The following is a 15,246-nucleotide window of genomic DNA, read 5'->3' as shown; positions in this document are numbered from 1 at the left end:
TTGAAGGAATGATGGATGGCACTAAATACAGGGAAATTCTTGAGGTTTCACGCCCTGACCTGATCTCCAAAGCCAGTTCCCAGCCCGGTACGCCCCGTGCCTGCTCCTCGCACCAAGCCAGTGGTGCGTGTTCCCTGACCGGCACGGCCCGTGCCTGCTCCTCGCACCAAGCCAGTGGTGCGTGTTCCCAGTCCGGCACGGCCCATGCCTGCTCCTCGCACCAAGCCAGTGGTGCGTGTTCCCAGTCCGGCACGGCCCGTTTCAGGACAGAAACACACACCTAAAATGGAGTCAGCAGGTACAGTCGGTCCATCCGGATCGTTGGAGGAACGTATCCAACGGCAGGCGAGCAGGTTCCAGGCTCTTGGCAGCGCTTTGGAGCGTAGGGTGAGTACATTGGAGCGATGGGAGAGAGGTGGCGTTTCTACACCTCCTCCAACCACACAACTCACCCGACCTCCAGCGACGGTTCCCTGCAGGGAGCACTTTAGCGTGTCGGTGCCCAGTCTGGGGCCGTCAACCAGCCCAACTACAGGGTTGGAAACCACCTCTGCGTCGGTGCCCAGGTTGGGCACGACATACAGCCCCGTTTTGGAGCGCCTCCGAGGCTAATGCCCACCCGGACCCTCCCTTGTTATGTTAGGTTTTGCGGCCGGAGTCTGCACCTTTGGGGGGGGGGTACTGTCACGCCCTGACCTAGAGAACTCTTGTTGGTTGGGTCAGGGTGTGAGTTTCAGTTTGAGATCTATGTGATCATATTCTATGTTGGAGATCTAGTATGTGTATGTCTAGGTTTGGCCGGGTGTGATTCCCAATCAGAGGCAGCTGTCGCTCGTTGTCTCTGATTGGGGATCATACTTAGGTAGCCTGGTTGCCTACCTTAGTTGTGGGATCTTGTGTTCCTGTTAGGCTTGTGGTGTTATAGCCCATAGGACCTTCACGGTGACGTTGCTTTTGTTGTTTTTGTAGAGTGTTTATTCGTTCTAATAAACATGTACGCATACCACGCTGCATCTTGGTCTGACCTGTCTCTCAATGACCGTGACATGAGGGAAACCTGTTTCAGTCTTCCAGAGATTTGAGACTGGGACAGAGGATCACCTTCCAGCAGGACAATGACCATAAGCATACTGCTAAAGCAACACTCGAGTGGTTTAAGGGGAAACATTTAAATGTCTTGGAATGGCCTAGTCAAACTCAGACCTCAATCCAATTGAGAATCTGTGGTATGACTTAAAGATTGCTGTACACCATCGGAACCCATCCAACTTGAAGGAGCTGGAGCAGTTTTGCCTTGAAGAATGGGCAACAATCCCAGTGGCTAGATGTGCCAAGCTTATAGAGACATACCCCAAGAGACTTGCAGCTGTAATTGCTGCAAAAGGTGGCTCTACAAAGTATTGACTTTGGGGGGATGAATAGTTATGCACGCTCAAGTTTTCAGTTTCTTTGTCTTATCTCTTGTTTGTTTCACAGCAAAAAAATATTTTGCATCTTCAAAGTGGTAGGCATGTTCTGTAAATCAAATGATACAAACCCCCCCAAAAATCCATTTTAATTCCAGGTTTTAAGGCAACAAAATGAAAAATGGCAAGGGGGGTGAATACTTTCGCAAGCCACTGTAGCATTCTCCTGGCATCCGCCAAACCTAGATTTGTCCGTCGGACTGCCAGATAGTGAAGCGTGATTCATCACTCCAGAGAATGCATTTACACTGCTCCAGAGTCCAATGGTGGCGAGCTTTACACCACTCCAGCCGGTGCTTGGCATTGCGGATGGTGATCTTATGCTTGTGGGAGGCTACTCGGCCATGGAAACCCATTTCATGAAGCTCCCGACGTTCATTTCTTGTGCTGACATTGCTTCCAGAGGCAGTTTGGAACTCGGTAGTGAGTGTTGCAACCTTGGTCCTGTTCTGTGAGCTTGTATGGCCTACCACTTTGCGGCTGAGCCGTTGTTGCTCCTAGACGTTTCCACTTCACAATAACAGCACTTACGGTTGACCGGGGCAGCTCTAGCAGGGCAGAAATTTGACGAACTGACTTGTTGGAAAGGTGGCATCCTATGACGGTGCTACATTGAAAGTCACTGAGCTCTTCAGTAAGGCCATTCTACTGCCAATGTTTGTCTATAGAGATTGCATGGCTGTGTGCTCAATTTTATACACCTGTCAGCAACAGGTATGGCTGAAATAGCCGAATCCACTAATTTAAAGGGGTGTCCACATACTTGTGTATATATAGTGTATACAGGAAATATTAGGAAGGTGTTCCTAATGTTTGGTGTACTCAGTGTGTGTGTGTGTGTGTGTTCGTGTGTTTGTGTGTGTGTGTGTGTGTGTGTGTATGTGTGGTTAGGACACAGCCTCTGGTAATAAACAAGGAGTGGGTTTGGAGGTTGGAGGTGGATTGTGGGCTGGTTTGAATTATTGACACAATCCTGGCGAAACACTGCTCTTGTCTCTCCAAGAAATCTGGCGGCTGGAATTTGATCCATGCACTTATTAACATCCATACCAAGAGTAGGCTTTGTCCGGCTCCAGTTCCATCCCATGCATTCTCCCTCTCTCTCTCTCTCTCTCTCTCTCTCTCTCTCTCTCTCTCTCTCTCTCTCTCTCTCTCTCTCTTTCTCTCTTTCTTTCTCTCTCTCTCTCTCTCTCTCTCTCTCTCTCTCTCTCTCTCTCTCGCGTTCTACTCATCTTTCTTCTCTGTGCAGGCCCATGGATTGGGGTTGGAGGTAGGAATTGAGGGTTTGGGATTTGGACGGACAGGCACATGGGTTAAAGCCTGTGCCTCAGAGTGTCTCTGTGGAGAGAGTGTTTGAAGGTATGTGTGTATGTGTGTGTGTGTGTGTGGGAGGGGGGTTAGAAACAATGAGCCCTGTACCTCCCCATTGGCAACATGCATTCCAGAATTTCTTGACCGTTTAATAAGAGACCACAACATTACAGACACAGTACAGAGTTGAGGTCATTTCAGTGGAATTGGACATTGAATTTCCCCAAAGGATTTTCTGAAATGAGTAGAAAATGAGTGGAATCTCCAAACCAGACACTGTGTGTGCATCCTTCACTGGGGACTTGGGCAATATACATGTCTTTGACTCTGTCTGAGAATGAGTGCTTGCCTTCGAAGTTCATAGGATCACTAGATGTTGTTGTGTTGTTGTCCCCTTGTCCCTTGACGTCATCTTTATCCTTGTGGTCTATCAAACCTCACCACAGAACTCTGTTTTCTTTCATTTACCTTATTGTTTTGTGTCATTCTCAGTTCAATGTGGGATCCGAGCTGATAAAAAAGAAACTTTTTAAATACATTTAATCAAATGTATCTGGTTCTAATTAAATGTTTTAATCTCTAAACATGGTGGTACCAGAGCTGTGTAATTGAGAATCAGAGGCCTGGGCAGGAAATGTAGTCATGGCTTATTGGGTTTGATTTTACACACTTAGTAACATCATAATTGGTTTTAATAACGTTAAATGAGTGTTGATAGCAGACTTGTGGATGTGTGGGCGTGCAATTTGTGATTCTGTGCATTTGCCAATCTGTATAATGTGTTTCTGTTTGCTAAATAGGTATATGTTCATTTTTTGTGTTTACAGTATGTGTGCATCAGCATGTGTGCTTCTTCTTGTGTTTGCATTTGTGTGTGTGCACGTGGGCATGCATGCTTCCATGTGTGCCTTTGTATGTGTGTTTATGTGTGTGTTTGTGTGTGCCTTTGCATGAGTGTATATGTATGTGTATGTGTACATGTGTGTGTGCCCATTTGTTTGTGTATGTATGTATACATTATGTACTCAAATGTGTGTGAGTGTGTGTGTGTGTGTGTGTGTGTGTGTGTGTGTGTGTGTGTGTGTGTGTGTGTGTGTGTGTGTGTGTTGGGAGAACAGCCCTTGGAAAAAGCATGTGGTGGTAGGCTTGTGAGGCTCCTTCCAAGAAAGATCATTCCCTAGAGAAGGACGTCTCCAGCTGTGTGGAATAATGACTAATTGCGAAGCCTCTCTGGGAGACTGGTCCCGCCTAGTAGAGAGCTGCATTCCCTTGGGCATCCAGCCGGACCTGCAGCCCTGACAGAGAGCATTGCAGCGCGGTCAGCATTTCTCATGCTGCTGGTGGGACCGGGCGGTCAGACAGACAACTTTGGGATGAAAATATTTCATGGTCCCGCAGATTGTCTTTCAGTTTTTGATGTGTTATCTACTGTATGAAAAGCACCTCTTAGTCACACTATTCACAAACTCTCATAGGATAACTCTGCTTCAAGTTCACTAGCCTACCTCTCCTCTCTTGTGTTGGGCGTGCAAGATCAAATGCGCCTATGCGTGGTCTCAATTAAATATCCTGTCGGCTATATGCATGGGCGCAGTTGATATATGCATGGGTGCAGTTGCTATATACATGGGTGCAGTTGCTATATGCATGGGCGCAGTTGCTATATGGATGGGCCCAGTTGCTATATGCATGGGCGCAGTTGCATGGGTGAAGTTGCTATATGCATGGGCGCAGTTGCTATATGCATGGGCGCAGTTGCATGGATGTAGTTGCTATATGGATGGGCGCAGTTGCCTTTACATGGAAATTAACTTCCTAAATATGATAGGCTATAGTTTAGGCTCCGACATTAACTGGGAATAAATATTGATAACACATTTATTTGTGTCAGCCTGCAAATTGTCCCACTCCTATCAAAGTTATGCAAGATTAAGTGCTCCTATATGTGCCTAGACGTGTTGCCTCATTTAAATAGCCTGTAGAATAGGCTATAGGGGCGGAGAAGCACGGCGCAGTTGTCTTTAACTTCCTAAATATGATAGGCTATATAGACTCCGACATTGACTGGAAATAAATATTGATGACACATTTTTTCTGCTTGCAAATCACTCCACTTCTAAAAGTTATGCAAAAAGTAGCTCAAGTCAAGTAAGTGTCCACTATCCTATAATTCACCCCAACTGTACTCTCTTTCAAACTACGTCTACCCTATTGGCTGATATCCTAATTATACCGAAAGCCTAATATAATGGGCCACGTGAGAATCTCTGGTATTTTACCCTATTTCTTAGGCTATTTTTGAGCTTTTTGATCTTGACTAGAGTGGCATAATTGCTGGGACCGGGGCAGTCACATATGCCTAAAATAACATTGCGGGACAGTTCTTACGGGAGCAGTTGGGAGTCAGTCAAGAAGCAGCGGGAGCAGGATGAAGAAATCAGTCTAGTGCAGACCTCTCCCTCCTAGCACTCCTCTGTATGTGGATCCAATGTAAAACTACTATACCTACACTGATATACAGTGCATTTGGAAAGTATTCAGACCCCTTGACTTTTTCCACATTTTGTTACGTTACAGCCTTATTTTAAAATTGATTAAAGTATTTTTTTTCTCATCAATCTACACACAATATCCCATAATGACAAAGCAAAAACAGGTTTTTAGAAATGTTTGGAAATGTACATTTAAAAAAAAAGAAGGAAATATCACATTTACATAAGTATTCAGACCCTTTACTCAGTACTTTGTTGAAGCACCTTTGGCAGCGATTACATCCTCGAGTCTTCTTGGGTATGAGCTTGGCACCCCTGTATTTGGGGAGTTTCGCCCATTCTTCTCTGCAGATCCTCTCAAGCTCTGTCAGGTTGAATGGGGAGTGTCGCTGCACAGCTATTTTCAGGTCTCTCCAGAGATGTACGATCGGGTTCAAGTCCGGGCTCTGGCTGGGCCACTCAAGGACATTCAGAGACTTGTCCCGAAGCCACTCCTGTGTTGTTTTGTCTGTGTGCTTAGGGTCGTTGTCCTGTTGGAAGGTGAACCTTCACCCCAGTCTGAGGTCCTGAGCACTCTGGAGCAGGTTTTCATCTGTACTTTGCTCCGTTCATCTTTCCCTCGCTCCTGACTAGTCTCCCAGTCCCTGCCGCTGAAAAACATCCCGACAGCATGATGCTGCCCCCCCCCATGCTTCCCCGTAGGGATGCTGCCAGGTTTCCTCCAGACGTGACGCTTGGCATTCAGGCCAAAGAGTTCAATCTTGGTTTCATCAGACCAGAGAATATTGTTTCTCATGGTCTGAGAGTCCTTTAGGTGCCTTTTGGCAAACTCCAAGTGGGCTGTCATGTGCCTTTTACTGAGGAGTGGCTTCTGTCTGGCCACTCTACCATAAAGGCCTGATTGGTGGTGCTGCAGAGATGGTTGTCCTTCTGGATGGTTCTCCCATCTCCACAGAGGAACTCTGGAGCTCTGTCAGAGTGACCATCGGGTTCTTGGTCACCTCCCTGAACAAGGCCCTTCTCCACCGATTGCTCAGTTTGACCAGGCGGCCAGCTCTAGAAAGAGTCTTGGTAGTTCCAAACTTCTTCCATTTAAGAACGATGGAGGCCACTGTGTTCTTGGGGACCTTCAATGCTGCAGACATTTTTTGGTACCCTTCCCCAGATCTGTGCCTCGACACGATCCTCTCGGAGCTCTACGGACATTTCCTTCGATTCCTTGGTTTTTCCTCTGACATGCACTGTCAACTGTGGGACCTTATATAGACTGATGTGTGCCTTTCCAAATCATGTCCAATCAATTGAATTTACCACAGGTGGACTCCAATCAAGTTGTAGAAACATCTCAATGATGATCAATGGAAACATGATGCACATGAGCTCAATTTCGAGTCTCATAGCAAAGGGTCTGAATACTTATGTAAATAAGGTATTTCTGTTTTTTATTTTTTATAAATGTGCAAACAATTCTAAAAACAGGTTTTCACTCTGTCATTATGGGGTATTGTGTGTAGAGGGAAAAAAATAATTTAATCAATTTTAGCGTCATACCCAAGAAGACTTGAGCCTGTAATTGCTGCCAAAGGTGATTCAACAAAGTACCGAGTAAAGGGTCTGAATACTTATGTAAATGTAATATTTCAGTTTTTTGCAAAAATGTCAAAAAAACTCTTTCTGCTTTGTCATTATGGGGCATTGTGTGTAGATTGGTGAGGGGGGAAAACGATTTAATCCATTTTAGAATAAGGCTGTAACTTAACAAAATGTGGAAAAAGTCAAGGGGTCTGAATACTTTCCCAATGCACTGTATATACAGAGGAGGGGAGGATAGAGAGTGTGATTCCCAATGGACTGTCTGTGTGTCATCTCTGCTGGTAATGTGAATGTATGGGTTTCTGAATGGACTCAGGGGAAATGACATACGTACAGTAAGGAAAAATGGCATAGAAACACCTCATCAATTCCCTGAACTACATCATAAATGTAACCCTCAAAAGCCAATGTCTAAGATAGAAAAGCATTGTTAAAGGCCTAAACCATGTTCTATATATTTCTTCATAAGAACACAGGGCGGTTGGAATAGTGTTCCTGTGCATTGGCACACCAAGATCTCTCTTCCTTTAGTTGGCATTAGTACAAACACCAAGGTTCTTATCCCTAATGAGCAGAGCCCTTACCAACCGCCAATCAAAGGCGTGAAAGCACTGGCACAGGCTGATCGTGTAATTATGTGGGCCCATTAGCTAAATGGGTAATAACTGTTTGCAGGAGTTAGAGTGCTGTAGCAGAGTTGTTAAGGTCTGTCATTATTACCTAACCTGTTGCCATGCAGTATTTCATAAGAGACTACAGATTTGTATTTCTTTTAACTGGTAGGTGAGGGGCCCAATGGTATGTGTGTGTTTGCATGTTTGTCTATGGGAAATAGATCAATTTTGGGGTAAACATGATGTCCACTTGTTCAAACACACACAGATAGGTGTGTGACTAAGCTGGGGCGAGGTTGGGAATGTTTAGTTTAACATTTAATCTGAACTCCATAACTCATCCTCTTGATTTTAAGGAATGAACATTTTGTGGAATGCAAGTAGAGCAGAACAGGATTAGAGAGAGAAAGGAAAGAGGAGGAAGATGAAGAAGAGTTGAGAGAGAGAGAGGGAATAATAATAATAATCTATTGAACATGGTTTTTAGTACAGTATTCAGCTTAATCTAGGTCTGTGAAACTGTTCTAAGTGTGAAGTGTGTGCTGCTGTGTACTGTGTTCTCTGTGGTGTGTTACACTGGGCGCTGTGGACCCTGTGCCAGGCCAATCTGCTGTTGGCTAAGTGAGCTGAGCAGAGCTGGGCTGAACAAATCTCCATGACTGCTGCTGTTGGAGCAGTGTACTGGAGGCCTGTAGTACTGGAGGAGTGGGCTGGAGCAGTGTACTGGGACTGGGCTGAGAGTCGTACAGTCGGCGAGTACGTTGGCAGCAGGAGCAGTGGAGAGAGCCCTGACAAGGCCCTGCTCAGAGCCTAGCAGCAAACTGCTATAGAGGTTTATACTGTAACAATGAAGAGAGAGAGAGAGTGAGAGAGTGAGAGAGCGAGTGAGTGGTGGACCATTCTTGATACACACTGGAAACTGTTGAGTGTGAAAAACCCTGCAGCTTTGCAGTTCTTGACACACTCAAACCGGTGCACCTGGCACCTACTACCATACCCTGTTCAAAGACACTTAAATCTTTTGTTTTGCCCATTCACCATCTGAATGGCACACATACACAATCCATGTCTCAACTGTCTCATGGCTTAAAAATCCTTCTTTAACCTGTCTCCCCTTCATCTGCACTGATTTAAGTGGATTTAACAGGTGACATCAAGAAGGGATCATCGCTTTCACCTGGATTCACCTAGTCAGTCTATGTCATGGAAAGAGAAGGTGTTCTTAAAGTTTTGTACACTCAGTGTAGGTTCATACCGTAACATAGAGAGAGAGCGAAAGAGAAAAAGAGAGAGTGAGAGAATGGTCTGATCTGCACCAAGCAAACACATTTCTATACTCACTCAGACTCTCATTTTCAGGTTGAAGTAGTGCCACACTAGCGGCCCATTTTCTGATCCAGTTGTACACTCTGTTTTAGTTTCAGTCTGGCCTTAGTTTCATATCAGCAGGGGAAGGGGGGTTGTTGGTCAAACACATCAATTGGCAAATGTATCAAACCTGAGGTAATATTTTGATATTGAATGCAGTGGACAACAAAAGGGGGGCAATGTTTCATGTGAGCAAAACTAAGAAGTGGTGTGGTTTGGATAGGGTGCTTGGCTCATTGACATAGTTACAGTAATCTGAGTGTATGACGACTGCACTGTAGCGTAGACCTGAGTCTGTGGCGAGACAGGGCTGCCCTGGACAAATATGATTAGGCCTTGTTACAGTATACTTTAGTAGTACTGCCCAGTCTAGCCCAAAACTGCCTAGTCTAACCCAGTGAACATGAACACAGGAGCAGAGCCAATAGCAGAGCAGTAATCTGATTTACCAGGAAGCTGTGTGGACCAGCGTAAACTTCTCACATGACTGCTTTAACACAGGAAGTGGAATATGGACCAAGCCATGGTTGGAGCTGGGCTTGGTTAGGGTTAGGGCCAATGGGGTTAGGGCCAGTGGGGTTAGGGCCAGTGGGTTAGGCCCAGTGGGGTGGGTTAGTGGAGTAATGCCGCTGGAAGGCTTAGTGACCAAGGCCTGGTTTACATGAATATGGGTGTGATTGCGTTTAAGTATTGGACCTTGCCTATCCTTGAGGATATTGATTAGGCTTTAGGCATACTGCTCCTTGACTCTCTCTGTTAAATCATTCTGACCCTAGCTTCGCATCTCAGGGGTAGGATGTTACAGGGATAGTTATCTAATAGTTGATTACACCAGATGTTTTCTTTATCTCGACCCATGAGAGCTAAATGAACATCCCTCCCCAAGAACGAGAGCACAAAACATGCTGTGTTGCAACCCTGTTTTTAGTTTGTTTGTTGTGATTGGGGGTTGGATGGGGCGGGGTGGTGGGGGTGTGGTCTGAGACGCTCTCTCCTCGAGGCTACTGCGAGTAGCTACTGCGAGCCTGGTGAGTGATTAGCATGACAGACAGTGGGTGTATCCCAAATGGAACCCTATCATGTATCATCTATATAGTGCACTACGTTTGACCAGGGCTAATTGGGTGCCATTGGGGACGTAGCCAGCGTGTTCTGAGGGAGCAATTATCTTCAGTGTATACAGTGCTGTACAGGACACTCATTACACACATTGAATGGGGAGCTGTGGGTCTGGTCAGATTCAGACTGACACTGCCTCACTGTTTTCGTGGTACGCTTACCTGCTGATGAGAATGAGTCAGCATGCCAGATTGAACTATAGAAATGAATACAGAACCATGGAGTCAATGGATTGTTAGAGTCAGAAGGCGATACAACTAATTACATTTATGAAGAGGCAGGCATAAGGTTTGCTGCTGAGATTTTCTGTAACTTGACCAGTGATCCAAAGGGGTCGGTGTCAAGGGTGAAATCTCTGCCTTGATTCAGTCTGTTATTTTGTGACTCTGCAGACCAGTATTACTGGAGAGTATGTAGAGTTGTATTTTAACATTTTAACAGCATGATAAATAACTCTCTGTTTGTCCCTGTTTTACCCCTGTGATGTTTCACATTCCCATCTTTCTCAACAAGGGTAACTCCTGCACTGAATAGCTTTGCTGGGGGTTCTTCAAGTTAAGTGCTCTCTCGCTCTCTCGCTTTCTTGGAAACGCTGTATTAGTTGTCAGGGCAACTGCTTAGCACTGCTGAAAAGCAGTTGGAAGATTCTGTTTTGTTTTGGGATGGGGAGATTACACAATGGGAACAACAGGGTAAAGGTAGAATCTTTCCACTTTCACTCAGCTTTTTCGATGGTAAACCAATTTAACAACTTTGTAATTGTACATGATCATTTTCTCACGCTCAGGATATTGCTAAGTCATGATGTCATCATCCATGCAATAGGCCACAGTTATAGTACAATAACAGATACAAACCAAATCATCATAGTTTTTAATTATGAGAAAAATGCACGCATGTGAAATGAAAGTGATAATGCCTGGAGATTTGAATGACATTTCTAATCAAGCATCTTTTCTCTTTTCTATCTTTCAGGTGCGCAACAAATGCCTTGGCGAGTCAGAATGACTGGAGAAAATGAAGACAACAGGGAATTCCGGTAAGGACCTAGTAGAATGCCAAACTGATGTCACCCTTTGCGCCACACAAGAAATCCTCATACTCACATGATGGCGTAGTTAACAATGTATTTTATCAATTGTGTTCATGGCACATAATCCATTGATCATGGACACATAACTTTATACTTCACATATTTCTAAAACAAGTAAAACAATCAATCGAGAATACCTCAGGTACCACATAATCCGACCTACATCCTTTAGAAGGTGACATATTGCTCTAATGTGTTACAGGAGGGGGTCGCAGTTCCGGAGAGACCCACTAGGTCTCATCCTCTGACAACCTTAGGCACCTCCTCACTCACAGTCTGGACTAATCAGTATCCTATTGTTGTCACCTGTGTCTACCTGTTCACCTGTGTATTTATGCCCTCACTTCCCTGTGTTCCCATGCTCAGTTTTCTCAGCTAGTTTCTCTATGTCCAGCAGTACTACTCAGTGTCTGATCGGAGACCTATGTACAGGTACTTGAGAAGTGTTCTCCCTGTTTCGTTATTTGTTTCAGTCTTAGGTAGTATTTCATATTTTGGCTGTCAGACGGTTTTTGGAGACTTATTTGCTCCGCCTTTCTTTTATCGTGATAAGTCTGTTATTTTGTATTCTGGCTTCAGGACCACCAGTAAAGATCCTTGTTTCACCATCTCTGCCTACTGCCTACTGTATATCCTGCACTGCACCTGGGTCACACCTCACACCAACCCTTACACTAATGTTATTCCACAGTGGAAGGAATGGAATTAGTTATAGAGATATCACTTCAAACGAGGTGCAGGTCTTGGGTGCTCTGATCTTAACGTTATAGACTACACAGGCTTTGATTCTCCTTCCTCACTGTGACATTTACTGGCCAGGACCTGACTCTCTCTGCTTTTTCTGTTCCTCTCTCTCTCTCTCTCTCTCGCTCTCGCTCTCTCTCTCGCTCTCTGTCACTCTCACTCTCTTACTCTCTATCTCCCTTGCTCCATTGACAAACCAGGCCTAGCTCATGAAAGTGTCCTGGCTCTGTGACTGACATAGAGGTTTTATATCTGTTCTGTTGTGTTCTAAGACTGGGCTGGAAATCTGGCCTCCAGGTGGGCCTAATGTGTTCCTACATATCTACCCAGCACTCATCCGAATCTCTCTTTCTCACTCTCTCAGTTTTTCTCTCTTTCTCTCTCTCAGAGTGTGAAGACAGGTGCCAAACGGTGACAACATATGTTTATTTCCAGAGGTGCGTATGGGGTAATTTCAATTTAAAAGGATGGATTTTTGACTTTGAAGGGGTATGGTGATGGAGAGAGAAATGGAAGGGTGATCATGGAGATTCGTAGATGGAGTGATGACGGAAAATATCCATTATTGCGATATGGTGATACAGATCGTTACTGGCCTTGAGCAGGTTAGTGGACAGGTGGATGTGCATATAAGATAACACACTTCCTCTCACTCCAACTTGGAAGACATTTTAAAAACAAGGGATGGGTATAAGGAGGAGTGCTCAGGGGAAGACAGATGAACAGGCTATGAAAGGAAAGGGAAAGGGGGATACCTAGTTAGTTGATGGAGGAGTGCGCAGGGGAGCGTGGTGGCAGCTCACTGTTTTTCTTCTTTCTTTCACCAGAGCCAAAGAAAAGAAAAGCAAAGAAAGAGAGAGAGAGAGAGAGAGATTGAGAGAAAGGGAGCGGGATAAAAGAGAGAAGTGCTGACAGGTCTCCAGGCACGTATGTCCTCTCCTGCGGCCTCCCTAATCCCTTCTTTCATCCCCCAGGTCACCGCCACCTCCTCAGTGACAAACAAGCTGCCATGGCGATGTCAAGTAAACAGGGCAGGCAGCCGTGATTTCATCGTTTGGCACCAGTGAGTAGCGTGTGCGTGTGTGTGTGCGTGTGTGTGTGTGTGTGTGTGTGTGTGTGTGTGCACACGTTTGTGTTTGTGTGTATGTGTTTCATAGTGGAAGAATATCTTGCACAAAGAAGTAACTGAGTATTTAGAGAGCTACTGTGACGCCATCTTACACTTCCCAAACAAAAATACTGTACATCAAGTACTATACTATGATTCAGGGACTATTACGTTTCTATTTGTGATGAGGTCACATTAGAATAACTGTGTGATTTCATGCATAGTCCATTGGGTTAAATACATATGCAGAACATCCAAACCCACAAATGGTAATGACTTGAAATGGCAAATTAATGGTTATGACTTGAAATGTCGAATGGCATCAGACAGTGTGTTTTTGTCACTTTGCTTACTTTTCTCACTTCCTCCCGCTCTCTTGTTTATGCAGAAATGGTGTGAGGACAAGACCCCCATCCCTCTGCCTGCGCTGAAAGCTGAGTGGGATAGAGAGCGTGCGAAGGAAGAGAACCCCCTCCAACCCTTAGTTCTGAAGAGAGACAGATAGAACATATAGACTGAATGTACCGGTTGAAAGAGAGTGAAAATGAGAAAGAGAGTGACTCACGCTCTCCTCCCTGCTCATCCATCCCATCCGTCGCTCCATCTGGTTTGTATTTGTTTGGATGTTTCTCCACCTCCAGCCTCTGGGTAGAACCAGCGCCAAGGCCCAGATGGCTGCCGACCCAGCCACACCAGCCCACCGCGGAGAGAGTACACTGGGTTGGAGAATGCCTGGGCCTGCCTCTTGGCTGGGGTATGGATGGTGGGCTATGGTGGGGAAGGGAAGGGCGGACTTGGCTGGTGATGGGTCTCAGATGGACCGCACTCCGGCGCTGACGCAACATCCATCGATCATCCATCGCGTTGGTTGATAGTTTATCCCCTCTACGCTGAGGACGTGAGCCCAGTCGTGTTGAGGGTGTTGGGGCGCATTGAGGCATGCTCAGTTGACAGTCAGAGACGTCAGAGAGGACGTCACACACCGGGGTGGCGGGTGCCAGGACTGACAGACTAGCCAGACGTCCGTTAGATCAGTTACTGAGACTGGCATCTCATGGGACTGGCGCGTGGCATCAGTACCAGACTGGTAGACTCAGCATAATGTCAGATAGGATGAGAAACTATTTTAGACTCTAAATCTGAATATCATGTCTAAATGTAATGGTGTTTAGCTGTATGTTGTTTTTTTAATGATTATTTTACCTTTATTTGACCAGGGAAGACATCATTGAGTAGTAGGTCTCTTTTTAAATGTGCCCTGCACAATACAACACAAATATACACATTATACACAATATATACATATGGACACATTATATAATTCTGCATGGGGAACATGATTTGTTTTTGCAGTCCCAGCCTTATTGCCTTTGTCTTGTTTATTCCTCGTCGTGTCTAAATAAAAGAGGGCCTAAGCAGAACCCTACCGCCAGCAAATCCTTTGTGCCTGCTGACGACAACTTTGTGACACTTCCCATGCAGTGTTTCTGAGGACTGGGTTATATTCAAAGCCTGCTTTATTGCTGAGGAAGTGTAATTGTGTGTGTGTGTGGGGGGGATCAAGACTTGGGAAGGGGGGCTTAGAAGGGACTGGGGGCTGATCTGGGGGGGTGTTAAGCTTAGTTTAATGACATCTATATTGTGGAGTTTGATTAGCATTCCCCCCCCCCCCCCTCGCTACAGAGTGATTTTCTCACACACCACTCATGGGGAGAAAAATGACCTCTCTCTATAGCACTCATAAAACCCCAGCTCAATAGCTCTGAATGGAGAGGCCCAACAAAAGGTGACATAATTTGTACCCAGGACCTGATTGCCCAATCAGGGGCCTCCTTGATGGCATCATGAACCTGTCATTCTCACCCATTCGCTTGGATGCTGGGTTGCAGTGGAAATGAGTACTTCACTGGAATTAGTCATAGTTCGATGGCCTGTAAAGTTTGATGCGGCTGTGTTTGCGAGAAAACAAGTTTGGGGGTGAGTTACATCTTAGCCAAACACATGACATGGCAACACAGTGCAGCTTGGGAGCATGAAGGCTTTCGAGCTTTATTCAGGTGGTGATTATTTTAGAGGTAAGATTCAATATTTGGCAATGGGCAATGGGCAGGCATACACACATACGTATGTGCACATCAAATGCACACACACACACAGTCGTCTCCTCAGATCAGCTGAAGATTGCTCTTCCCATGGTGCTTTGTATTTCAGCGATATCCTAGCCGCGGCGGGTCCCTCTGAACTACCAGAACTTCATCAAAGAGGAATGAACAGAAAAAGAAAATGAAAAAAGAGAGTGAGGCCTGTTTTCATAATCACATCCCCATGGGGATTCAGC

The 15,246-nt window shown here is 45.4% G+C and overlaps 1 long non-coding RNA gene across 1 annotated transcript in view; it reads left to right on the top strand.

Moving 5' to 3' along the window:
* LOC121547075 overlaps positions 1-14,373 on the top strand; it is a 74,300-nt gene extending 59,927 nt beyond the window's left edge. Inside the window, exons 2-5 of the long non-coding RNA XR_005996486.1 lie at positions 10,939-11,002; positions 12,189-12,237; positions 12,775-12,863; positions 13,297-14,373. This is a non-coding gene — a long non-coding RNA (uncharacterized LOC121547075). The remainder of the gene's footprint in view (positions 1-10,938; positions 11,003-12,188; positions 12,238-12,774; positions 12,864-13,296) is intronic.
* Positions 14,374-15,246: the final 873 nt, after the last annotated feature.

The sequence above is a fragment of the Coregonus clupeaformis genome, chromosome 31, assembly GCF_020615455.1.
Source record: "Coregonus clupeaformis isolate EN_2021a chromosome 31, ASM2061545v1, whole genome shotgun sequence".
Classification (NCBI taxonomy): domain Eukaryota; kingdom Metazoa; phylum Chordata; class Actinopteri; order Salmoniformes; family Salmonidae; genus Coregonus; species Coregonus clupeaformis.
The sequence above is the reverse complement of the archived record's forward strand: the minus strand, read 5'-3'. Positions and strand labels throughout refer to the sequence as shown.